The following is a 26,222-nucleotide window of genomic DNA, read 5'->3' on the forward strand; positions in this document are numbered from 1 at the left end:
CCTCATAGATCAAGTCCAATCCTTTACCACAGAGCTCAAGGCTAGACCATGGCACCAAGTGCCACATCCAACCCTGCCTTGAACAGCCCCAGGGATGGTGACTCCACCACCTCCCCGGGCAGCCCATTCCAGTGTCCAATGACTCTCTCAGTGAAGAACTTTCTCCTCACCTCCAGCCTAAATCTCCCCTGGCACAGCCTGAGGCTGTGTCCTCTCGTTCTGGTGCTGGCCACCTGAGAGAAGAGAGCAACCTCCTCCTGGCCACAATCACCCCTCAGGTAGTTGTAGACAGCAATGAGGTCACCCCTGAGCCTCCTCTTCTCCAGGTTAAACAACCCCAGCTCCCTCAGCCTCTCCTCGTAGGGCTGTGCTCAAGGTCTCTCACCAGCCTCGTCGCCCTTCTCTGGACACGCTCAAGCATCTCAATGTCCCTCCTAAACTGGGAGGCCCAGAACTGAACACAGTACTCAAGGTGTGGTCTAACCAGTTACATGTAGCTGTAGATCAATGATATCAGTCATTTCACCTGGCCTCCTAATGCCAGAGCCACTGATGCACTGTAGCTCTTCCTGCCCACAAGAAACAACAGTGGTTCTCTACAGTCATCATCTGCCTTTCAATCTTTGTAATTTTTCTGGCAGCTGAGCCCAAGTTTGTTTTGTTTGGTTCTCCTTAAGGTCAATTCAATGTATAAGAATGATGGCAGGTAGACTTTGTCTTTATCCATATAGGAATTTTTTTTTCTGAGGGGGGAAAAAAAGTCTTGACATCTTTATAACTGCTTTTTAATCTGCATCAAACTTTGTTGAAATGATACTGCAAAATGACCATGATATGCTCTCAGAGGTATGTTGACCTTGGTAGGAAAGGAAAATGCAGCACAATTGCATTTTATTTTTAAAAATATGCAATCAAATTTCCATGAGAAAACTATTTAAAAGTAAGCTGAAAAGACACAGCTAGAAGGAGAAACTTTTTACAGCTTGCACGGTCAGTGTTTAACACCACCACATTGGAGGATCATAGTTAATGAACAGTGCTAATTAAACAAAATCATTCAATGCAAACTCAACTATGAAAGAAAGAGGATCCAACTTCATGAAACAGCCAAATGAAAAAGTAAAATAACTCTAAAAATGGCACTCTCCCAAAAAGGTGGAAATTGTTTGTAGTTGGGATAAATGTAAGATGGTTCAAACTTTATTACTCTACCAAAGAAAGAGCAAAGCAAAGGTGGAAAAAAAATGATAAGCAACTTAAAAAGTGTTTCTGGAAGTGAAAAGAGAATCTGACAAGAGAATTTCTCTGTTTTTACAAATGACAGAGGTGCAGCAGGAACACTTAAATAGTATGAAGGCATAGGGGAAAAGTACTCTGAAATTTTGCCATTGGCTTCCATGCTAGAGGAACTGCTTTGGAGAAGTTTTGAGAGCAGACAAAATACTGCTGTGAAGGTTGCGTATATTGAATACAGTGTTGTGATGGTTTGGGTGTTCCCTGCCCCCCCACACTTTAGAAATCCCAGACTAGACTCAGCCTGCTCTGGGAATATAAATGAAGCTATTTATTTACAGCTAGCACAATATACAAGCAGATATTTACAATATATACAGTTAGATACAGAAATATACAAGGTAAAAGCTAATACAGAAACACAACTCCCCTCCCAGAAACCTGAGTCCCCAGGAGGGGCTCTCAACCACCCCTCACCTTCCCCCTGCCCCTCTCAACCTTACCCCAGTCCCAAGGTAGAATAGAGGTTCAGCCAAGAGGTTATGAAGCAAAGGTGAGTTAGGCCAAATGGAAAGTGAGGTTAGGGAGTAAGATGTTGCTCAGCCAGCAGCCCGAGGCAGAGTGCGACAAAATGGCAAGTGTTATCTAATGTTTTCCTTTCTTCTTCAGCAAGACTCTGAGGGGAGTAGACATCACCACTGTTTCCCTTTCACAGCCTGTGATCTAGTTCTTCTCACCAAAACATTCTACCCCGCTTCAAACTAGCACAAGTATGTAGACCTGGTAATTCCATAAAGTAGAACTAGAATTAATGTAGATAAAGCAGATCTAGGAAATGTACAGAGAAGAATAAGAATAACTGGGTGCTCTGGCTAACCTGATCTAGGGTACAGTGTCCCTGCCCATGGCAAGGGGGTTGGAACTAGGCGATTATTGTGGTCAATTCCAACCCTGACTGATTCTATGATTCTGGCCCCCTCAATTCAAGAAGGATGTTGAGGTGCTGGAACATGTCCAGAGAAGGGCAACAAAGCTGGTGAGGGGCCTGGAGCACAAATCCTATGAGGAGAGGTTGAGGGAGCTGGGGGTGTTTAGCCTGGAGAAGAGGAGGCTCAGGGGTGACCTTATTACTGTCTACAACTACCTGAAGGGAGGCTGTAGCCAGGTGGGGGGTGGCCTCTTCTCCTAGGTAACCAGCAATAGAACAAGGGGACACAGTCTCAAGTTGTGCCAGGGTAGGTATAGGCTGGATATTAGGAAGAAGTTCTTGCCAGAGAGAGTGATTGGCATTGGAATGGGCTGCCCAGGGAGGTGGTGGAGGCACCGTCCCTGGGGGTCTTCAAGAAAAATCTGGATGAGGCACTGAGTGCCATGGTCTAGTTGATTGGTTAGGGCTGGGTGCTAGGTTGGACTGGATGATCTTGGAGGTCTCTTCCAACCTGGTTGATTCTATTCTATTCTAGGATGCTTGGAACAACTTTCACACAAAGAAAAATTGAAAAAAAAAAAGGAAAAAAAGGAACTTTCTACTTGGAAAGGAAAGATCTATAAAAGCATGGACATTGAGCCTTTCCCTTTATATAGGAGTATGGAGACACAAGAATTTCAAAGCAATGAAAATAGTTTTTAGAAGGACCTTCCATAAACTTAAATATTTTCATTATGCACATTGTGCTCAAAACCAACCAACCAAGCAAAAGCTCCCCACCCAACAACCTGGGTCTCAGTTCTTTGGGGTTCTCACTGCCTAGCAGACTTTGCCTTGGACTTCAGACCATCAAGACTTACTGTATTCACAGGCAGAAGCAGCCAGCCCTCCACCTGGTAGGGCATTTGCCAAGGTTGTCGATACAGATCCACTGCTACAGACAACATAGAATCAGCCAGGTTGGAAGAGACCTCCAAGACCATCCAGTCCAACCTATCACCCAGCCCTATCCAATCAACTAGACCATGGCACTAAGTGCCTCATCCAGGCTTTTCTTCAACACCTCCAGGGATGGTGACTCCATCCAATGGCAAATCACTTCTCTCTGCAAGCACTTGCTCCTAACATCCAGCCCAGACCTCCCTCAGCACAACTAGATCTGTTTCAAAGAGTACCTACTGATATTGCCTTAACACTGGATTTTATTTTTATGTATTAGGACATGCACTTTCCCCCCCAGGGCTAAACCTTTTCACCCTTCTCTACTTGCCTCCTTATCCTCCACTTTGACAAGGTTTGTAGTGAGTTTAATATGCTGCCTGCCAGCCACCATTGCATTTTCTGGCCTAGGATTTTGTCTTCAGGCACTTATGACATTGGGCCATTTTATGCTGACAACCTGATGTAAAATGAGCTCCTCCACATGGAAACAACCCTCAGGAGAGTGAGTTCATTCCAACTGGCTTCATATTTTGTTTACTGAAGCAGTTTGATTGTCTCTGTGTTATACTCACAGATCTTGTAATTTTTTAGTACTGCTTCATTTTTTTTTTTGGAATTTGAAGGTTTCAGGCCAGGTTAAGTTCTCCTCTGCCAACAGTCATCCTTTAAATTCTCTCGTTATTAATGCCATAAACCAATTTACATTATAGCATGCCCTCTAGGACATTTCCAAATGAACAACAGTCAGTTAGCCTTTGTCCTACCACACAGAGTTGCAGCTTCTTCTCGCCGCTCATCTTATTACGAAATTTAACACATTCTACAGAAACACTTCGCTTTCCTGAGTGATTTTTTTTTAAAGGTCTTTTGCAAGCCCTCTCAAATCCAACAGTGGAAAATGGGTCTGGAATAAAGCTTGTCCTGAGACATTCTTCTGTGCCAAAACATGAGGCGTTCTACCTGATGAAGCTGTTCATATTGTTATAGTCTCAGTAAAACAAGAGGAAGTTTTGTACTGCCATCGATTAGAAGCTTTTCTTCATCTACAAATCTGGCTTACATGAATAGGGACTCTGCAGCTTGCATAAATTGTTTTCTTCATTGCCTGTGTTTAGTCTTCCTCACCTACACCAGTTTTGAAATGGGATCAGTTGTCTTTTGTCCTGAAAATGCTGTGGCGTACAAAAGCTGAACGCTTATTTCTTTTACCTGTGTAAACAAGATCGTTGCCCCGAATCCCAACTGATTAATATTATTGACTGCAGAATCCAGCTCCTGGTGCCTTTCTGACAGAGCTCTGAGCCTGGTGCTTCAGAGTCACTTTCTCTCAGCAACTCCCTTCTCCTTTTTCAGCAAGGCAAAGTTTGCTTTAGTCATAAAGCAGGCAGATATGGCTGGGACAGAAACTCTGGCACCCTGGAGGGTCATATACCTAAAGTTAGGTGCTTATAGCAGTTGCCACAGCCAAGCCTTTAAAGCTTGTACTCCTTCTAGTCTCCATGCTGTTACAAACTGGCTGTATGTTTGAATCATTTTTGTATCGTCTTTAGCCTCTGCTTTTTCAGCTTGCTTCTTAGCTGCTCAGAGAGGCTTTACCAAGGCTTTTGTATCTGATATCACAGATGTAACACAGAGCTCAAGGGAGATGACATATTTTGGATCCAGTTTAGACTTGGCTTTTCAGTGAAAGATTGCTGTTATTATTTTACTTTGTAACGTAATACCGTTTGTATTTTCAGCTCTCAACTCTGCGAATGTTACAGAGTAAAGCTTTCTGATTTCCCCAAGAGGTGCAGTATTAGCAACATTTTATACAGAGTGGAGTTAAAGGATAAATTGGTGCAAAGAATTTGGTGACAGAGCCCATCCTAACCTGGACTCTCTGCTGATTTAATCACCAAACAAAGCCCATTTTTGCACTCTGTAAGTGCCCTCCAATCATCTGAACAACCTTCAGGTTCTGGAAGTAGTGATACTAACAAATTATGCAGATTGCATGAGGGAGGAAGGCAGATGTACTGAAAAATCTCTGTGGTCTGGATAGATGAGCCTTTGCCTTCTGAACAGTCCTGAAAAAGATATTCTCTTGTATCATCTGTTACTCCTCCCTGCTGCACATGAAGTATACATCCTGGATTCAATAAGTATTCAATAAGGAAGTAAAAAAAATGTTTGGGTTCTGATCTAGTTGCATTAGAGCATGCATTAGGTGGCATGTCAGCCCACTTGATAGGTATTTACCCTTATTGAAAAAAGAGTCCCTAAAGGACTGATATGTACTGTATACATCTTCATCCATGACTTGGGAAAGGAAACCCTCAGGGAAACTACTAGGTTAACAGCTGATACTAAGGGTTTTTTTCAGATCATCAGATGCCCTGTTGGTAGTGAAGAACCCCAGAAAAACCTCAAGTTGAATGAGTGGTCAGGTAGGAGGTGGCAATTCGCAAATCAGCAGAGTGCTGAAAGCATCAGGTTAGACATCAAAGGAATATCAGTCTGAACTATGTTTATGTGATGTGCTGAGCTCTGAACAGGTAGCTACAACTCTGGAGGGAGTTCATCAAAACCCCTCTGCAACCACTAGCTCAGTTTGTACCAGAAGTTTGAAAAAGACCCAACAAATACAATGTTAAGCATCATTTGGAAAGGGAACGGAGAACAAGGCAGAGCATCACTTTGCATCGCTTGTTGAGTATTGTACATAGTTCTGGACTCAATGTCTCATGAAGGACATAGTGGAGTTAGAGAATATACAGAAAAGAACAAACAAAATGACTAGGAGAGTGGAGAAATTGCTGTATGGAGGCTTTTCAATGTGAAGAGAAAGTTGAAGAAGGAAATGTAATATAGAAAAAACTCTCAAGTGGCCACTGCTCTATGCAGACCTTGCATTCAGTTTGTCCTGAAGCTGTTTTTTTTTCCTCCTCCCTCCTATTGTTAACATAAGCCCTAATGTTCATTGTGTTGAAAGGATATATTCTGCTGGCTCTGTATCAGTTACTGAGCATCTCCGAGGGCTGCTCTCACAGTTAATCTTCTAGTGTGACCCTGTCTAGGCTTTCTTTCTGGGATGATGCAGCAGGAGGTTGAAGTCCAGTTCACAAATACACTTGATGCATTCTCTCCTGCCATCTTCACACTGTGCATACTTAGAAACTACAAACTGCATTGGTAATGCCAGACAGAAAATAAAAGATGCTCTAGAAATTGTCAACGAAAACTGATCATAATAATCACAGTCATCTCCCCCTGATATTGCCTTGGTCCTCAGGTTCTAATATATTCTTCCTTGAATATAAATTCAAATGAGTTGCCAGGTGATGTCAATAGATTGTTTGATGTCTCTACCATGCTGTTCCACCCACTTCCCCCTCCCCCTTGTAAATAATGCGCTCTGGCTTTCAATGCTCTCTGTAAAAGATCAGCTAAGTGCAATTTGCTTAGCTTTTTCCTTTGATGGCTGATAGCAATCAGACACTTTGAACAATCTATGTAGGTCATTGCAAAGCTAATTAATCCTGCTTTTCAGACTGCAAATTATTCTCAAGGAAATATGTTGTAAAACAGCTGTCCCAAGGATTTTAAATAGGTTCTAATAATATGCACATTTAGTGCATTATCAGTATTTCTATAAAATAAAATTGATTGAGACCCATTGACAAGACTGAAACAGCAAAGCTGATGATGATTCCAGATATATATTTCCTGAACAAGGAAAGGGAAATTGTAAATCAGTTTCTGAACAAGCAGTGTAAAAGAAAACTAGTAATACAAGATAGCCATGGACAGTGTCTGTAGCATTTGAACCTTAGAGCCTTACGGAGGATATTTTGTGTCAAAGCAATAGTTTCTTCATCTGGTGAATGCTTTTCTTTGTATATTGTCATCTGACTAAATTTTAAAGTTCTGTGGATTCAGAAAGGTATGGAGTTTGTGTTGGGTTCTTGGGTTTACACTGGAACTGTATCACCACTTCTTAATTTCATTTTTCCATGAAAAGCTTCCTTTGTCCTTAGAGCATTGGGCAGGGTGGCAAGAGAGAAATAAATCTGTGCACTCCCTCACATAGTTCCTATGAAACTCTCTTCTGTCCTCCAAGCAGGCAATGGCAACTGTGTAAACTTTAGAGTTTGCCCAGTATTTACTCCAGTTGTCAAGTTACAAGACAGCTAACAGCCAGGTTTTATGCAATGGGAAAAAACTTCTTATCTACTGCAATCAGCTCTGCTCACTTTTTAGCAGATGCATCAAGGCAAACAGTCAAATGATGAAGCATGGACTTTTGTAAGGTATGAAAACACTAGACAGCCATCCTAGGAACCAAGATACCATGCAATCTGCATGCAATACAGCATCTTTAATAGGTTTTTTTTGGTGTCATGTTTCTCAAATTATGCACCATGCATCACTGGTAGAGTTTAATAAGTTTAAAAAGAAACCACACATACTCCCCATACTTCCAAGCAAAGAGATTTTCTTTCATTTTGTAATAAATGAACATTCAAACTTTAGCCTAATTTTTAGTTGCTTGTAATTCAAGACAATTGTGGGAATACTTTAGAGATGGATTGTGGTTTTTTTTGCCTAAAAACATTCTTTCAGTCTTTCAATTAAAAGAAATTAAGAAACACAGGCCTACAGAGTGGATCTTTAGAATCAGGCTGTCAATGAGAATTGCAACACCTGGAACTAAAAGATGCATGGCTTTAGGTCAGACTGTCTAATGTGTTAGGGTTATGAGTGAAAAAATGAAGCTAAAAAGATTTTTATATGAAAAACTAAATAGATCTTTCCTATTGTCTGGCACTGACTATGTTAAATGCCTCAAAATTGTTTGGGATTATGTTCCAAACTTATAGGTAAATATAAAAGCAATTTTGAACATAGTGCACCTATTTTGCCTTTACTGCCTTTCCTACAGTGTTATTCTGAACCCATGCATTCCTTCCTTCTGCCCCTGCTATACTGCCAGAGGGAGAAGAAGGGAAGAAAGTTTCAGGGCTATTTTAAGTGTCCAACATCACTACATGATTCAAGGTTTGATCAAAATTTCCTTGAACTTTAATTTTCACAATTTGAAGTGTTAAAAATTTGATTTGACTAGATGGTTTTACAACGTAGAAGGATCTGCTCCTCAAAGTGTATCTATTTTAGCCTTGAATGAAGAAACCACATTTTTTTGGGGCTGTTTTATAAGAGACTACTGGACCCTGGTCCTTGATCTCCAGTTCTGAGCCCTCAATCCTCCTCTTCCAGAGCATGTCCCTGATGTACATATCAATGTTGTAACTCCCTCCTAGGAGCTGTGAGTGCCACTCTGCCTCCACACTCATCTCTGATGTCAGCAGTGCTCCTGAGGAAGATAGAACCACATAATCTGGTTCCTTTAGTTTCACAGTTCTCAGCCCAAAACTCTGCATACCTGTCTACATTCCTAAAAACCTCAGATTTCTGATTATGTGCTTCATTCTGACATCCAACCTATGCTTACAGTTAGAGGGCTATGACTATGATATAGGCAGGAGTTGAGACACAACTGCAGAATGCTTTACCTTTTTTGGACAGGTGGTTTTTTTGAGTCTGCTGGATCACACACTGGCACTGCTCCTCTTACATTCACTTGCTGGTTTGGGTATTTCTGAGCCCCAGATTTGAAGTGGCAAAAGCCTCAGCAGCATCATGTGAAGTGATCATGCCCCTGTATTTGGCACTGGTCTGACTGCACCTCGAATACTGTGATCGGGTTTTGGATGTTGAGGTTCTAAAGCATGCCCAAAGAGGGACAATGAATCTGATGGGGGAGTCTAGAGAACAAGTCATAATGAGGAGGCAGCTGAGGGAACTGGGGTTGTTTAGTCTGGAGAAAAGGAGGCTGGGATGAGACCTTATAGCTCTTTGCAGCTACCTGAAAGGAGATTGTAGCAAGGTGTCAGTTTTTCCTCCCAAGTAACACTTGACAGGACAAGAAGAAACCATCTCAGGTTTTGTCAGGGGAGATTTAGACTGTATATTAGGGGAAAAAAAGTAACTGAAAGGATTTTCAAGGACTGGAACAGGCTGCCCAGGGAAGTGGTTAGGGTCACTAATCCTGGAGATACATATGTGTGGTGCTCAGTGACAGTTTAGGCAGTGCTAGGTTAGCAGCTGGACTCAATGATCTTAAAGATCTTTTACAATCTAAACAATTCCATGATTCTGTGACTTTATGACTCTAAGTTTCTTCTTAGACTTGGGTCCAGGTGGCATAGGTTGCCTGTATATTTGATCCACAATTTATAAGAAACTTTGGTAATGCAACAAATTTAAGGGGACAAGAAGGTCTAATAAGCTGTTCAGCCTGCAGAAAAAAACTTACAGATCTTGATGATACTTTGGAAACAAGGATTCAGAAATAAATATGTGAAGTTGCCCAAGAGGAAAGATTGCTGAGGCTATAGTGTAGATGCCAGGTTCACTCAGTAAACAACCAGGTGCCATCACAGTGCAAACACATTATTGAGGAAAAAACAATGAAAGAGTTTTAAAGAAACAAACAAAAAATGCAGCTTTGTAATTCCCATCTCTACCTGCCAATGTACTACTCCTTCAATATGACCTTGGCTCTACTTTCTAGTGCATTACTTTCCAAACAGATGCCAGTGTTGTGCACACCATACTTTCATATGTAGGACAGAGCAAACATAAATCACCTATCAACCTGAAGTATGTATGGGATCTCTGAAGGGTTACAAATCTGCCTGTTGAAATAAGTGACATCATAGGATCATAGGATGTTAAGGGTTTGAAGGGACCCAAGGAGATCATCGAGTCCAGCCCCTCTGCTGGAGCAGGTCAATACTATCTAACACAGATCACAGAGGAACACATCCAGACAGGCCTTGAAAGTCTCCAGAGAAGGAGACTCCACGACCTCCCTGGAGAGCCTGTTCCAGTGCTCTGTGACCCTTACAGTAAATAAGTTCCCCCTTGTGTTGAGGTGGAACCTCTTTTGCTGCAACTTACATCAAGCATGGCAAAGGTCCTGTCCCTTTTAAAACTATTTCATAAATAGTCTTGATTTTTGCTCTCCCATGGGACTGGAAAAAGGGTTTGATAACTATACATCTGTAAAATCATTGAAGAAAGATTTTTTTTTTTTAATCAGCTAAAAACATATATTCTTTAGTAGCAATTAGAAACTGGAGAGGACTTCCCTAGTCTCAGATACTGTTCCTGTGGTAGTGCATCATGTCTTAAGTGCTGTTAGAAGCTAGTTTGTCTACATCTGGAAAATAGTTTGGGACTTTTCCTTTGTGCAGCCCTGAAAGCATTAAAACATATATGTATTGGTTATATTAAGCCATTTTCCCTTCTTGTTAAAAGCTGCCCTGGGATGTCTCAGGTGATTACCGATTTAGATGTTTACAAGCTTTATTGAGGAAGGCATGGACTGCTTTCTCCACAAGCCTAAGAAACAGGACAAGTTGACTTAGCAATAGGGATACAAAGTTCTCAAACTGCAGTCACAAAGTAGCTGCAGTTTGAGTTTGTGTTAGTGGAAGGTCACTACCAATTCATATAACATTAAGGTTAACAAAGCTTAATATTCCAGTATCAGTGCATTTGGTTATGCACATGTGCAAATACACAAACTCTGTATGTGCAAACACATAGATTCTGCTAACTGCACTGTAAATAATCTGATTCATGAGTTGAGCTTTTTAATCATATGATCTGGTGATAATTACAAGCATTCTAAAGCATCAGCCAGCATAATTCCATTACAGTTGTAGTGAGGAAAGTCTTGGCACTTGCAAAGACAGTAGCAAAACTCTCATTGTCCTCCCTAAGTTAGGTTTTCTGTTACTACAAAATATTATTAGCAATATCCTGTTAATTGCTTACTTTCTTCTAAGCATGTTCTGTTTAGCAGGACACAAAACAAGGTGCTTAAATCAAACTCCTTCAGTGCTTTTGGTGTGTTCCTGCAGCATAGATCAGCTACCACATTGTGTGAATGAGCTTTTAGTCTGGAAACGGCACAGATGTTTTGTTCTTCTTTAGTATGACACTTGGAACATACTTTAAGTGGGTATTGAAATAGAAAATAGGAGTTTATTGAGTAGATGAGGCAAAGAAGAGAACTTCAAATGTGCTGAATGAAAAGGAGATTGTAGTGGAGGTAATTTCTGTGAACGGCTACATCTATTCCCTCCTTCCTTACTTACCGAGAAGTTGTACCATATTTCTATATAGACCATCTTTTCTTTCCTTCAGCATGAAGTAAAATGTTGCTAGACCATCAAAATAGTTGTCATTATACTTTTAATCCCCTTTTAACTTCAGGTAGTGCTACTAACAGAAGTTCTTCACAGAGAGAGTGATTTCCCATTGGAATGGGCTGCCCAGGGAGGTGGTGGAGGCACCGTCCCTGGGGGTCTTCAAGAAAAGCCTGGATGAGGCACTTAGTGCCATGGTCTAGTTGATTGGATAGGGCAGGGTGACAGGTTGGACTGGATGATCTTGGAGGTCTCTTCCAACCTGGTTGATACTATGATTCTATGACCAGGCATCCCTTGAGCAACTCACTATTGCAATGAATAATTCCAGCAACTGAACTGTTTGCAGAAACATTGCTTTTTAAAGCAGGTATTAGAGAATGCCTATGAGAAATGAGTCAGAAGAGTACTTATCTTGACCACAGAAACCTCTTACAGAACCAGTCTCAACTTTATGTAGAAAAAGGCCATGTGATCTAGTCATTCTACAAAAATTACTGGAGAGCCTTGATTTTATATACCAATACCTTACACTGAACTGCTAGTGAGTAATCTATTAAAATTAGGTCTGGGAATGCTTGCAGGCATTGTAATTCAACCCACATTCTTAATTCTCTCCATTTATTTTATTGCTTTATTGCATTATATTAAACTGAATGGATAATTTAAACAATTATAATAATTCTCCTGGCCTAAGAAATTTCATTTATTTTATTAGACCTGTTAAGATTTATATCAAAATTTAAGCATTTTGGAATCAGTGTAACACAGAAAGGGTTACATGGATTAGAAAGGCTAGCAAAAAATCTCCAGAAGATTAGCATATTTACAACTTGACAAAGGAATATGTAATTAAGCTGGCACTGCCTTACTACAAATACATGTTTGAAAGTTTAGATTTGGACAGATTTTAAAGGATTACTTTTATTAAAATATCTCAGGTTGACAGAAATAGACCTCAAGGTAGACAAACAGTAAACAAGGTCACATACTTCCTACCTGTTGAATAAAGAAAAACATGCCAGATTTCTCTGCCAAAAAATTCTCTTTTGTGCCTTTGTTCTAAATAAACTGAAGCCAACTCATTTCCAGGGCCTCTCTGCTTCCTGTGCACTCCTGGCTTAAGATTCCATTTCTAGAAGCAACAGATAATTAGGGATCTTTTGAAATCAAGTACTTGAGTTTTCTATTTTTAGCCACATTAATAGTGATGAACTGAAATTCTTTCCAGAATTTAATCTCTTCATCTTAGGAACAGGTAGTCAAAACCTGTAATAACTCCTTGGTTTGTGTTTTATATTAATGGCTGAAGTGCTTAAACAGCCTTGGAAAAGGAACAGCTTGCTTGTCTAATTGAAGCTGGCAATATTTCTATGTCTTATTTCAGCTGGTAGGTACTGTAGCAACCAAGGTCATGTAAGAAAATTTCAGCATATGGTAACAGCTGTGTCTGTGATTGCAATATTTTCTGCAGATGGTTTATTCATCATTAGATAACAGTCATGATTATTAAGGGACTGATTGGACTTTCAAACAGTTCATTTTAGAGGGTATAGGAATTACAAGGGAAAAGTGTAGTGTAGCTCAGGGGGTTTCTATATTCGGCTTCCTGCCAGCTCAAGATTTTCTGTAACGTAGAAAAGATTTAATTTCTTCATCTGCCTTCTGCCAATCCATTTAATCTTCCACTAAAGATGCAGTCTTTCTCTTTCAGATCTTCTAAATATTGGTCATCCTTCTGCCATGTAGAGTTAGATTTAGAGCGCTCAGTAACATGTTATCTTTATCAATGCATCAATATTTAAGTATGCACTCTTATAGTCTTTCAGTCCATGATAGTTCCTCTATGTGGGCTATTGGCTACAAAAAGTCATTCACCACTCATCAGCAATTAAAGGAAAAAAGAGCACCATGTGGTCTTGCTGAATTTCTACATCACAGTCTGCTCTTTCACTTCCTTTCTCTGGAAATATGTATTCTTTTGTTTCAGCTCAGCCACAAAAAGGCTAGACTAAAAGAATACTGATGTCTTACATAATAGACATTTTTTCACTATCTGATCTTTATTCTTTCTAGGCCAGTTTTGCAAGTTATTTAAGGACACCCTAAAGTTGCAGTACTCTGGGGTATTAATACAGTGACCACAGCTTGAATGCTATGCTTGGAGTATTTGTGTAATAAATAGTACAGGGCATGGTTACTGTACTGCTTTTGAATATGCTGTGATGACCATATTATGTCTCATCCAGTCACATACATAAGGTTTCGAGCTGGTAACACTACTGAACAATGATTGTGCTACGGTGAGTTTAAAGACATGGTGAGCTGAGGACTCCTGTGGGAAGACAAGGTGATATTCCATCCTCCAGTGTGCTTTTAATAACAGTAAAATATTGTTTGGCTTTAATTGTCTTGAGCCTCCTCAGAAAGAAAAAAGGTGGGAGACCTGCTATTGAATGGGAAAAAATTGTATTAAGAATAACTGTCTGACAGGACACACAAGAGAAGAAAATAATAGTAGCTGGCAGGTGAAAAGCATGAGATCTGTACCTGGAGAGCAAGTAAAGAACAAAAAGGGACAGGGACAAACAATATGTTTAGACTGGAACATAACCTTTATTCATTCATTGGAATCCATCAATTGGCTTGATGATATTAAGGATCTTTTCCAGCAAAAATGATTCTATGATCAGTATAGCCCTACTAATGTGGACTGCCATCACAGATGAGAAAATCAATTACCCTAGAGAGCTGCATTGGTGAAGGTATAGCAGTTCTTAGCCTAAGCTGCAAATGTGGAAGTCAGGTCTGCAGAAGAGCAGGTCTGAACATGAAGATGTCACTACTCAAGGGAGCATCTGACAGGCTGCATTTCCTCTCTATTAAACAAGTGGAGAAGAGTGCAGTAGAAGGTCAGGCTGAAGTGGCTGGTAAGGGTCCATAAGAAAGCTTCAAACAGTTCTGAAAACCACCTGAAGGAACACCTTGCTGCAGGCTGGCAAAGAGGGAGCACCTCTCAGTACCCCACTGCTCAGTTGTGACACTGTTGAACACAATGTCAAAGACAAGTCATAGAATCATAGAATCAACCAGGTTGGAAGAGACCTCCAAGATCATCCAGTCCAATCTAGCACCCAGCCCTAGCCAGTCAACTAGACCATGGCACTAAGTGCCTCAGCCAGGCTTTTCTTCAACACCTCCAGGGACAGTGCCTCCACCACCTCCCTGGGCAGCCCATTCCAATGCCAATCACTCTCTCTGGGAAGAACTCCCTCCTAACATCCAGCCTATCCTTCCCCCAGCACAACTTGAGACTGTGTCCCCTTGTTCTATTGCTGGTTGTCTGGCAGAAGAGACCAACCCCCACCTGGCTACAGCCTCCCTTTAGGTAATTGTAGACCACAATGAGGTCACCCCTGAGCCTCCTCTTCTCTAGGCTAGACAACCCCAGCTCCCTGAGCCTCTCCTCACAGTGCTGTGTTCCAGGCCCCTCACCAGTTTTGTCTCCCTTCTCTGGACATGTTCCAGCACCTCAACATCTCTCTTGAATTGAGGGGCCCAGAACTGGACACAGCACTCAAGGTGTGGCCTGACCAGTGCTGAGTACAGGGGCAGAATAACCTCCCTCGTCCTACTGGCCACACTGTTCCTGATGCAGGCCAGGATGCCATTGGCTCTCTTGGCCACCTGGGCACACTGCTGGCTCATCTTCATCCTACTGTCTGTCAGAACCCTCAGGCCCCTTTCTTCCTGGCTGCTTTCCAGCCACTTCGTCCCTAGTTGTATTTTCATATAAGGATTACAAAAGAAAAGAGAACTGGAGCAGTTTACTTAGGAGATGTCCAGACATGTCAGAACTGCTTTCTGGAAACATCACAGTTTTATACTAAAAAGCATATACTGCCTTGTCAAATGTTCTTTCAAACCTGCCTCTGTAGATTTTATGAATTAACATCACTTGCCATTTGAATTTTTCCCTTAGGAAAAATAAATGAGGATGTGAAAGAAAATTATTAGAACAAGGGCTAAAATTAAGAACTTGAGGGTTGTACTCCACAGTTGCCTTAAGCGGATTATTGAAACACTTTTCTACAATGAGGCTAATCTTTATCCACGGGGTTTTGTGAATGGAATTTGTGAAGTGCTTTGAGGGTTTCTCCATGAAAGACCTATAATCTTGAACTGCAAAGCTTTATTAAAAGGTATTAGTGTGTCTAAGAAGCAGATAAAGCAAACAAAAGCTTTGAAGCTATGGTTAAAAAGTTCATGCTCACTCATTAACATGCTGAGACAGTAATTGTAAAGAGCTCCAGAACTATCCATATATGGAGTATTGTGGTGCAGTTCTGGAGCCCCCAACACAAGAAGGACATCAAACTGCTGGAGCGAGTCCAGAGGAAGGACATGAGGATGCTCAGAGGGCTGGAGCATCTTGGCTATGAGGACAGGCTATGAGAGCTGGGGCTCTTCAGCCTAGAGAAGAGAAGGCTTTGAGGAGGCTTTATAGTGGCCTTCCAGGGAAGTGGCCCTGCTTGAGCAGGAGAGCTGAACCAGATGACCCTTCAGAGGTTCATTCCAACCTCAGCCATTCTGTGATCTGAGATTTTAACAGTTTTTCTGGCATATAAAAGAACTCAGCTACAAGGTTTTTTTAAAGAGCTCTACAGATGGTGTGTGAAGCTCTAAATGTTTGGGTTCATTTGATATAATCAATAGTGCAGCTAAGAACCTTTTCAAATTAATACCCACTCGAGCTAAGAACTGGCCTAAACTTCAGCTGGGAGAAGGAAGGAAAGAAATTTCACAGTGATTTCCCCTCATGTTAATGAGGGAAACAGGTTTATCAAAGCTCAGCTCAGTAATTTGGTGACCTCTTTCAATAGCCTCTCCTACTGCTATTCAATCACATTTAAATGAAGGAGGAATAGAAATTCCTCATAATACTCATTCTAAAATTAGAAGCAAGGCTTAAGAACATGTTTCCACATCTAGCACACAGCCAGAGTATTTAATTGTAGCAATCACAATGCATTTTAAGAAAGATTCATTTAGGCCAGAGTAGAGCTGGTGGAGGGACAGTGCAAGACTTGGGAAATGCTTGCTATTCCTGCTGGTAAAAGTAGAAGAGATGGGCATGTTTTCAGACTGTTATGGAGGGGGATTTCTCTTATTCCTTCCTTATTAGGGGAAGGTGAGAAATTAATTTGAGGTGGTATTAATTTTTTATGAAATTATTTATTAATATTTACAAATCTGTACCACCCCTGACCACTGTGTAATCAAGTTCTTTGTGCAAAGTTATGAAAACAGCTGGGATATATTTACAGGGATTGGATTATTAAATGGAAATATCAAATTATCAACAACTATAGACAGAGAGAAAGATTCCCTTAGGCTTAATGCCTCTTAACAACTATACTGTCTGCCCAGCAAGGGCTGAAACTGTGTCTGCTCTTAAGACAGAGGTAACTTATTTCACAAAGGAGTTAAAGCTTGCTTAAATGTGTTGCTCTTAAGTATTAATAATCAATCACCCTCTGGGGATTGTGTCACAGCGTGTGCCCAGTGTTCGGGTCCTGTTGAAGCTGGAATCTGTCCCAGCTTGCAGGTGAATGAGAAGTGTTCCCAGTCTCTGGGGTAAACAGGATTTCTCTGACCTTCTCTCCTGGTGTGAAGTGGTCTCTGCCTTGGTGCTGCTGCTGCTTCTGGATGCTGTGCATCCAGGGATGATCAGCTGGCAGGATTTCCAGGTGCAGGAGAAGGATTTGTCCATGCAGCTTCTAGCACAGTAGTCTCACAGCTAGCAGGCTGTGTTTGTAGGTTAGCAGACAGTCTAGAAGGTCTGCTGAGTCCGGATTTTCCAGGCTTACAGGGCAGCTGGCAAGCAGTATATGCCGGGCTGCAGGGAGACTTGAGCTCTGTAGATAAATGCAGGATAGCAAGCCAGTGTGTATGGCTGCTCTAGGATTAGGCAGGGGGCTCTCAGCTCCCCATATATGTATGGAGTGCAGGTGTGCATGTGCTCTGCTTCTCAAAGGGCTCGCAGGCAGCTTAACTGAGCCTTGAGATCAATTCAAAAGGTCTGAGCCTGAGTGAGTGAGGACCTGATCCTGTATCTAGGCCATGCAAGCGGATCTGTGCTGCTATGTGGATCAGAGAGCTGAGCTTGAACTTCTAAGTCTGAACCTCTGAACACTCTGAACCCTCTGAACGAATGGTGCTCCTTTGCACCTCTCTTTATAGACTCTGAGCCTAGATTCGTGGCTCATTTGGCCATCTAAAGTGACCAATCAGGTTGGCAGTAAGCCCAAAACCTTACCTTAATAGGCAGTAGGTGTTTACCTGGACCCTCCCAATTAGGGGATCACCTGGGCAGACCCCAGGGGTACACGGACTGGGTGTGTGTGTGTTACACAACCTGTTTACTGCCATGGGTCCTGGCAGAAAAACATGTCCAGGCATGTAGAGGCATAGAGAAGCCTCAGTTTTGGGGCTGCAGCCCCTCCACCACACAGACCATCAACTAATTTGTGTCTTCGTTAGGTGTCCAAGTGCCTAATATACTGATATAAAAACAGTAAGAGTGAGAAGAATCCAACTTTAAAATGAGAGACAGACCAAAGACACAGTATTGAAATCATTATTAAAACTTTTTAGAGCAAGTCTCTTGAGCTTAGTTTTGGAAAATAGGCTGATAAAACAATTTTCTGTCAAAGTGAGCTGAAATTTCAGAAAGGCAGATGCTTCTGTGAGAATAGCTCAAGATATTGATAATTAAATACTTCATTTACTGAAACTGGTCTATTTTTCACTCTTCCCCTGACTCCTTCTACCTGATTGACAATATTTAGTTCCAATAAAGTGCTATGTTTTATTTTTGTGTTGCCCAACAACACCTCTGTAAGGGCTGCAGCAATATTAATCAAGTACTTTGCTACATCAGGATTGTCTCTGCTGAAGTGCATTTGGGACTTGCTGTCCAGGCTTCTCCTTTTCTGTGTTCTTCTTTTCAAGTTAGATGATTCTTTTTTTTTTCCATTGATGATATCCTGATTTACTTCCGAGCCACATGGCACAACATGGGAATCATGTGAATGGTGCATGGCTGGAGATCTGTCCTGGGGGATCTGGGCACTGGGTCTCAGACCTTTGAGCCAACAAAGTAATTTGCAAAGCACCTCTTTGGTGTTTAAATGAATCTCAATGAATAAGACTCTGAAGAAAATAAAAAATGAACCTTTCCAAATTTAGTATTATTTTTCATCTCAGCTTTCCCAGCAAAGTCTGAAACAATTTCCCATGGAGCAAGACTTCCTATTCTTGCTGAGCTCCAATTTGGATACATGTGTCCCTGGAAAAAAAGATATTAAAATAATATAGTTTTTTTGGGCGCCTTTTCCCTGCTCCAGTTCTAAAACATGCACAGTCAGCACAGAAGAGTATCAGTAGATGGGGATGTGATGAACTGGCCTCTTGGTCAGCTCCCTCTGACATTTAAGATGATGTGTTTACCTGAGGTCTGTGGCAGTAGTCAGCTTTCCTTAATTTTCTGGTGCTATGTGAGGCTCAGTCTGCAGCTCCATAGAGGTCCACATATTAGAAAGTCATAGAATCAACCAGGTTGGAAGAGACCTCCAAGATCATCCAGTCCAACCTAGCACCCAGCCCTAGCCAGTCAACTAGACCATGGCACTAAGTGCCTCAGCCAGGCTTTTCCTGAACACCTCCAGGGACGGTGACTCCATCACCTCCCTGGGCAGCCCATTCCAATGCCAATCACTCTCTCTGGCAGGAACTTCCTCCTAACATCCAGCCTAGACCTCCCCTGGCACAACTTGAGACTGTGTCCCCTTGTTCTGTTGCTGGTTGCCTGGCAGAAGAGACCAACCCCCACCTGGCTACAGCCTCCCTTCACATAGTTGTAGACAGCAATGAGGTCACCCCTGAGCCTCCTCTTCTCCAGGCTAAACAACCCCAGCTCCCTCAGCCTCTTCTCATAGGGTTTATGTTCCAGGCCCCTCACCAGCCTTGTCGCCCTTCTCTGGACACGTTCCAGCACCTCAACATCTCTCTTGAATTGAGTGGCCCAGAACTGGACACAGCACTCAAGGTGTGGCCTGACCAGTGCTGAGTACAGGGGCAGAATAACCTCCCTTGTCCTCCTGGCCACACTGTTCCTGATGCAGGCCAGGATGCCATTGGCTCTCTTGGCCAAAAGTCCATATATTGTAGAGTAGGAACTCTGACCCTATTCACCTACCTTTGCTGTAGCTATTCCCTGTGAAAAGTGGGGGGTTTTTTAGAGGTAACAAGTAGTAGTGCAAGGGAAAGTAGCAGTAAGTTATACCCCAACACGAAAAGGAAAAGTCTGTGTGCCAGGCCTGTATTTCCTGTGGTTTCTCAACAGGAGGGGAAAGTAATCTCCCACAGACCACCCCAAATCATCAAACCAGTATGAACTGTATTTGCTATTCCAAGAACCAGGCATCAAAGCTCAAGTTCTTACATATTCTATTAAGTGGTTTAATATTAGAGCAGGGAGACCAGGAAAACTGCAATCTTTTGGTTCCCTGAGGTCTCCCAAAGAAGGCCATGAGAGACAAAATACTGTATTTTTTGCTGTTCTTCCCTACAATATTAAACCACTTAATAGAATATGTAAGCTCTTGAGCTTTGATGCCTGGTTCTTGGCATGCCAGAGGCTTTGTTACATGTTTTTACAGTAATTGAAAGAAATATCCATCTGTAGCAACTTCATTTTTTAGCAAGCTGAACAGATTCTTGGGAGGTAGCATATGAAACAGAATAAAATAACTTCTATCGAGCCGAATTCTTTTAGTTCTGCTTTTGAGGAAACAATCACAGAGGAGTGTTGTAGATGAGTCCTGGAATCAGAGCTAGTATATCCTCAAATAATACTGCATGTAGCCAACCCTGGGGATGCTTAATAAACCTACCACACCATGCTAGCAGATAAGGCTGGGGTTACACCACCAGACTCTGGCTGTAAGACCACAGCTCTTATTATCCATCTCAAACTTGTTTCCTGAGTCACAACTGTAAACCAAATCTTATCCACCTCGCAGAGATCTTCCCACTTCCTTGTCCTTCACTCTGTTAATGGTTTGTTTACATGGTAGTTAGTTAGTAGTTAGAATCAACCAACCAGGTTGGAAGATGCCTCCAAGATCATCCAGACCAACTTATCCCCCAGCCCTGTCCAGTCAGCTAGATCATAGAATCATAGAATCAACCAGGTTGGAAGAGACCTCCAAGATCATCCAGTCCAACCTATCACCCAGCCCTATCCAATCAACTAGACCATGGCACTAAGTGCCTCAGCCAGGCTTTTCTTGAAGACTCCCAGGGACAGTGCCTCCACCACCTCCCTGGGCAGCCCATTCCAATGGGAAATCACTCTCTCTGTGAAGAACTTCTTCCTAATATCCAGCCTATACCTACCCTGGCACAACTTGAGACTGTGTCCCCTTGTTCTATTGCTGGTTGCCTGGGAGAAGAGGCCACCCCCCACCTGGCTACAATGTCCCTTCAGGTAGTTGTAGACAGTAATAAGATCACCCCTGAGCCTCCTCTTCTCCAGGCTAAACAGGCCCAGCTCCCTCAACCTCTCCTCATAGGATTTGTGCTCCAGGCCCCTCACCAGCTTTGTTGCCCTTCTCTGGACATGTTCCAGCACCTCAACATCTTTCTTGAATTGAGGGGCCCAGAACTGGACACAGTACCATGGCACTAAGTGCCTCAGCCAGGCTTTTCTTGAGCACCAACAGGGACGATGACTCCACCACCTGGCTGGGCAGCCCATTCCAATGGCATGCTTTGGGGACAGTGATCTATCTTGTGCTCCACTTTGTTACAGCGTGTCACAACGGGACCCTGATCTTGGTCAAACAGTACAGATCTCGCTAGGTTACAATTAATCAGGAATACTCAGAGAACAGCTGCTCAGAATTCAGTGAAAAATGGAAAAATAGGAAAGGCTACAGGCAGAGATGACCCAGGGTCTTGGAGGAGTAGGATAAAAGTAAAATGAAACCAAGAAAGAACCAGAAATTTGTAAAGCCAGAACCTTATAGACATTTGGCAAGGTGCTGAAGAGGGAAAAATTTCTTTGAATAGTGGAGAATCAAGTTTCCACAGTGAGGTTTGTTATAGCCTTTGAGAGCTCACAATTTTTACAGCTTCAGCAGATGGACTTCGCCCAGGTAATATGTTATTTTTTGGAACGTAAGATGTGTGGTTAGCAGCACCCCCACCAACATCTTTCGTTTCTGAAGCTGGCACTCTTGTAGGAATTGGCAACCAATTGCCTACGATGCGTGCTCACAGCACTGTGACATCTGATGCAGAAAATCTCACCACTCTGGACTACTTCATGAGCATTAGTTCCAATCTAGAGGCACAAAGTTACAGAAAGGTAAGGTTCATGCACCAATTTACCTTTCTGCTGAAAAGCAGAAGGGATTTATTTGCCCTACCCTACTCTCATCTGAAATGCACAGCTACAAAGAATTACTGTGAGATTTACCTTTTCTGCTACATTTTAGAGTGAGCTCAGTTGTGCCTTGGGCTGGGCCCTCTGGCTAGCTGAGCACCTCAGAGCAGAGAGGTGCTGTAAGGCCACTCCATGAAATGCATAAGATTTTAATTCATTTTATGAAAATCAGAAGCCTTTGAATTTAGAGCTGCCTCCAGAGAACAGAGTCAGAGCATCTCTGGTAGGCGGGAATGATCCCAGCATCAAAATGTCCATGCCCAGCATGCTGCTCATGATTTGTTTTTTATTGCTATACTGGAATGCTGGTACATTGCATGGAGTGGACATCCAGTGTACAGTAGTCAATGCCACCAGAGAAATCACACCTTTGCTTACTCTAGCAGAGCAAAGAAGGCTCATGCCCACAGCAGCCAGAGTTTTAAGGCAGGTGTACCTGGACATTTTACCTATAGTCTGCACCTCAAACAACAAAGAAATAAACCCTTTCATCTCAGAAAAGAAAAGAAAAGAAAAGAAAAGAAAAGAAAAGAAAAGAAAAGAAAAGAAAAGAAAAGAAAAGAAAAGTTTTAATGTTTTACTTTTAGACATACAGTTAGTTCACAACCAAATAAAGGCAATTTATAAACCATGTTGCCTTTGGTGGCTTTGCTACTAAAATATCCAATCTTTGCCTAAGTTTCACAATTCACCCAACATGCATGATTCTATCTGCAAATATGCTGAGTGCCTTCATAGAACTATAGAATCACCCAGGTTGGAAGAGACCTCCAAGATCATCCAGTCCAACCTAGCACCCAGCCCTAGCCAGTCAACTAGACCATGGCACTAAGTGCCTCAGCCAGGCTTCTCTTGAACACCTCCAGGGACGGTGACTCCACCACCTCCCTGGGCAGCCCATTCCAATGCCAATCACTCTCTCTGGGAAGAACTCCCTCCTAACATCCAGCCTATCCTTCCCCCGGCACAACTTGAGACTGTGTCCCCTTGTTCTATTGCTGGTTGTCTGGCAGAAGAGATCAACCCCCACCTGGCTACAGCCTCCCTTCAGGTAATTGTAGACAGCAATGAGGTCACCCCTGAGCCTCCTCTTCTCCAGGCTAAACAACCCCAGCTCCCTCAGCCTCTCCTCATAGGGTTTGTGTTCCAAGCCCCTCACCAGTTTCGTCTCCCTTCTCTGGACATGTTCCAGCACCTCAACATCTCTCTTGAATTGAGGAGCCCAGAACTGTACACAGGACTTAAGGTGTTGCCTGACCAATATTGAGTACAGGGGAAGAATAACCTCCCTTGTCCTGCTGGCGACACTGTTCTTGATCCAGACCAGGATGCCATTGGCTCTCTTGGCCACCTGGGCACACTGCTGGCTCATGTTCATTCTACTATCTACCAGTACCCCCAGTTCCCTTTCTTCATGGCTACTCTCCAGCCAGTCTGTCCCCAGCCTGTAGCACTGCTTGGGATTGTTGTGGCCAAAGTTTAGAACCCTGCACTTGGGTCTGCCTGTTGTCTGCTTGTGGCCTTCTCAGCATTCTGCTTTCAGAGCAGCTTCCCAGCTACTTACAGCAACTACTGCTGCCTGCTGCCTTGCCATGCCTTCTTATCCTTAAGCCTCTGCCCCTGCTTTGCCCTCCAGGAAAGACACTATCTTTGAACAACCACCTGAAGATCTTTTGTGACTTAGTGTATCTCTTTACAGGACACAACACAAATGGAAAACAAACTAATTAATCACTTCATATCACAGGTGGCTTATAGCAAAGTGTCAGCACTGGCTAAAAAAGAATTGGGAATTGCTGTAAGTGTTCTGGAACAAAGGAAGATAAAATGATAAAAATGATGGAGGTCAGTAAACTGCAGCTAAAAATGGAAATAGCTATGAGATAAACACCAGCTGTTTTATAAATCCTTCTGAAGCAGGGTACAAGGTGAACATCAGGTATTTAAGAGGATATGTGCAATGTTCTTGGAAGACACACTGCCATAAAGGAATATTAGAGGAAGAGAGAATATACAGTTGTTGTAGAACAGCAGAAGTTGTTATTAATGTTTGCAACGGGCGCCCAGATAGCAGGCACCAGAACAGTGCAATGGTTTGGCCTTAGAAAGCCTCTAAACACCAACCTTTTTCATACAGTGAGATGTAAATGGTCCAGTTTCTGTGTTTTGCATTAGCAGGGGGGAAGTGAATAGAGAAAGCTGACAGCTGCCAGATGGCACAAATAGCTCCACATTACCAAGTACATTTCTAGTCTGAGTTTATGACAGAAGATTTGCAGTTTTGCAAGAGCTCAGCCTTCAGGAGTTACACCTAGAATTTCTCATTGTATGAACTGGGGTGACAGAAGGAGATTTCCTGCCTTTCCCTGGAACACTCCATACATTTGGGGTTTCTGGCTATCAAGCTTCAGTAATTTGCTTCAGTCAATTCCGCATGCCACTGTATTACTCTCCAGTCCTTCTCACAGCTCTTATGTTCCTTCTCGTAGCAGCTCTTTAAAAAGTTGCTTGGGATGTAATGTGTCTGCTGTTTCTCCACCTATCTTGTACTGACTGCTGTGAATTCCCAAAATCACTTAGGGCATCCCCAGCGAGAAGGAAGCTGGTCTGTGGGTGCTGTGGAACAGAACTGAGTAGGGTAACAGGAAAGGACGTGTTGTTTGGTTTTATGTTGCTATCAGTTCAAGGAGCTTTCCACTCTTAGATTCAAGAAACAAATAGGAATATTTAAACTGTAATCTTAACAAACTTATTTTGGGCTAGTCTTAGATAAAGGACAAGAGAGCCAAGGCTTAAGACTTGGTCTGTGACCTTCTGTGCATGAAGATCCACCAGTGTAAAGGGGCAGACAGCTTGTGTGTGTTGTTGTTCCTGGCAGTTTCTGCCTGCAGTTTTACTCACCTGGCCAGCTAGAGGATAAAGTTGCATTGATGTGAGACAGACTTCTCCCTATGGAACAGGGCAGAAGCAAACAGACTATATGTACTGTTAGTAAGATGAAAGCAGAACACTTTCCTTCATATACAAAATCAGTATGTCTACTCTTAATTTTAAGTCTGTAACCGGTAGTCTAGACTTGCCCTTTTCACTCTGGCTAAGTTTCACCAGTTATACACCAACGAGAAGAGGCTCAGCTCTAAGTTGGTTTTGAAGTTTCAGCAACACAAACAGGAAAATCTGTTCTGTGTCATCAGTATTAGGCACTGAATTAGTATGTCTGCAGTAACTGCCAAAAGAGTTCTCACCCGAGTTTTGTTGTGATTCTGCTGTTCAGTAAATGTCAGTGAAATCAGATAACTGCCACTTTCCTAGATAATGTCAGTCCTCTCCCTCTGTCCAGAGGATGAACATATTGCTGGGGAGTTTTAAATAGAATGAGATAGGGAGTGCAGAAACAGCCACATGTACCTCAAATTCTTCTTACAAGAGCAGTTGTCATTAGCATAGATTATTTTTGTTCATTGCATATGTATGCTTTCTAAGTACAACTCCCAGTAAGCCATTGCCCCTTTCTCAACAAATGTTCAAGCCCAATGTTAGAGCAAAAGAAAATGTTTGTCTCTTTATCCAGCAAAAGAAATGACTCTATGGAAACACAGTCAATCTGAGACTTTTTTTTTTTGCAAATGAAAAAGAAAATGACACAATAAATAACTGGATCATTGACACCTGTTTGCAGGTAGCCTTGGCGTGACTGGTATGTGTGCAGCTATACACGCACACAGATGATGCTGTTATTTATAGAAGACAGTGCAATCCATCAGAAACCATCTTTAAAACCTTTTAGGCTTTTAGGAAACTTCCAGATGCTTGGATAGTCATCCAAATCTCTGGTCCACAAGAGCATGATTGAAATCTAAGATACCAACTCGTGGTCTTAATTTTCTTCTCCAATATCTCTTGCACCAAAAGAGAACATAAGGATGTGGAAAAAAAAAAAATCAGATGAAGTTCAAAGGAAGGGTTCAGTTCAGTTTGTGGATGTCCAAACTGCTGTTCTCTTCCTACAGCACCAGCACAAAGGTTTGCAAGATTAAGTCCAAAACCAATGACAGTAGCTGATATAACATTCCCAGCTGAATGGATAGGGTTTCTTCCTCCCCACCTTTCTTCCTCCCTACCTATTCTTCTCTCTCTCTCTCTCTCATTCTCTCTCTCTCTCATTCTCTCTCTCTCTCGTTCTCTCTCTCTCGTTCTCTCTCTCTCTCATTCTCTCTCTCTCTCGTTCTCTCTCTCTCGTTCTCTCTCCCGTTCTCTCTCCCGTTCTCTCTCCCGTTCTCTCTCTCCCGTTCTCTCTCCCGTTCTCTCTCCCGTTCTCTCTCCCGTTCTCTCTCTCCCGTTCTCT

General features: G+C 42.3%; 1 long non-coding RNA gene and 1 other non-coding gene across 2 annotated transcripts in view; both read left to right on the forward strand.

The window, feature by feature from the left end:
- LOC135190962 (uncharacterized) overlaps nt 1–26,222 on the forward strand; it is a 116,230-nt gene that overhangs the window by 62,200 nt on the left and 27,808 nt on the right. The gene's annotated exons all lie outside the window — the stretch shown is intronic.
- LOC135181124 (small nucleolar RNA SNORA5) lies at nt 4,452–4,557 on the forward strand. Its single transcript, XR_010304737.1, has one exon. It is a non-coding gene; the product is annotated as a small nucleolar RNA SNORA5 (small nucleolar RNA).

The sequence above is a fragment of the Pogoniulus pusillus genome, chromosome 1 (genome assembly GCF_015220805.1).
Source record: "Pogoniulus pusillus isolate bPogPus1 chromosome 1, bPogPus1.pri, whole genome shotgun sequence".
In the NCBI taxonomy this organism is placed as follows: Eukaryota; Metazoa; Chordata; class Aves; order Piciformes; family Lybiidae; genus Pogoniulus; species Pogoniulus pusillus.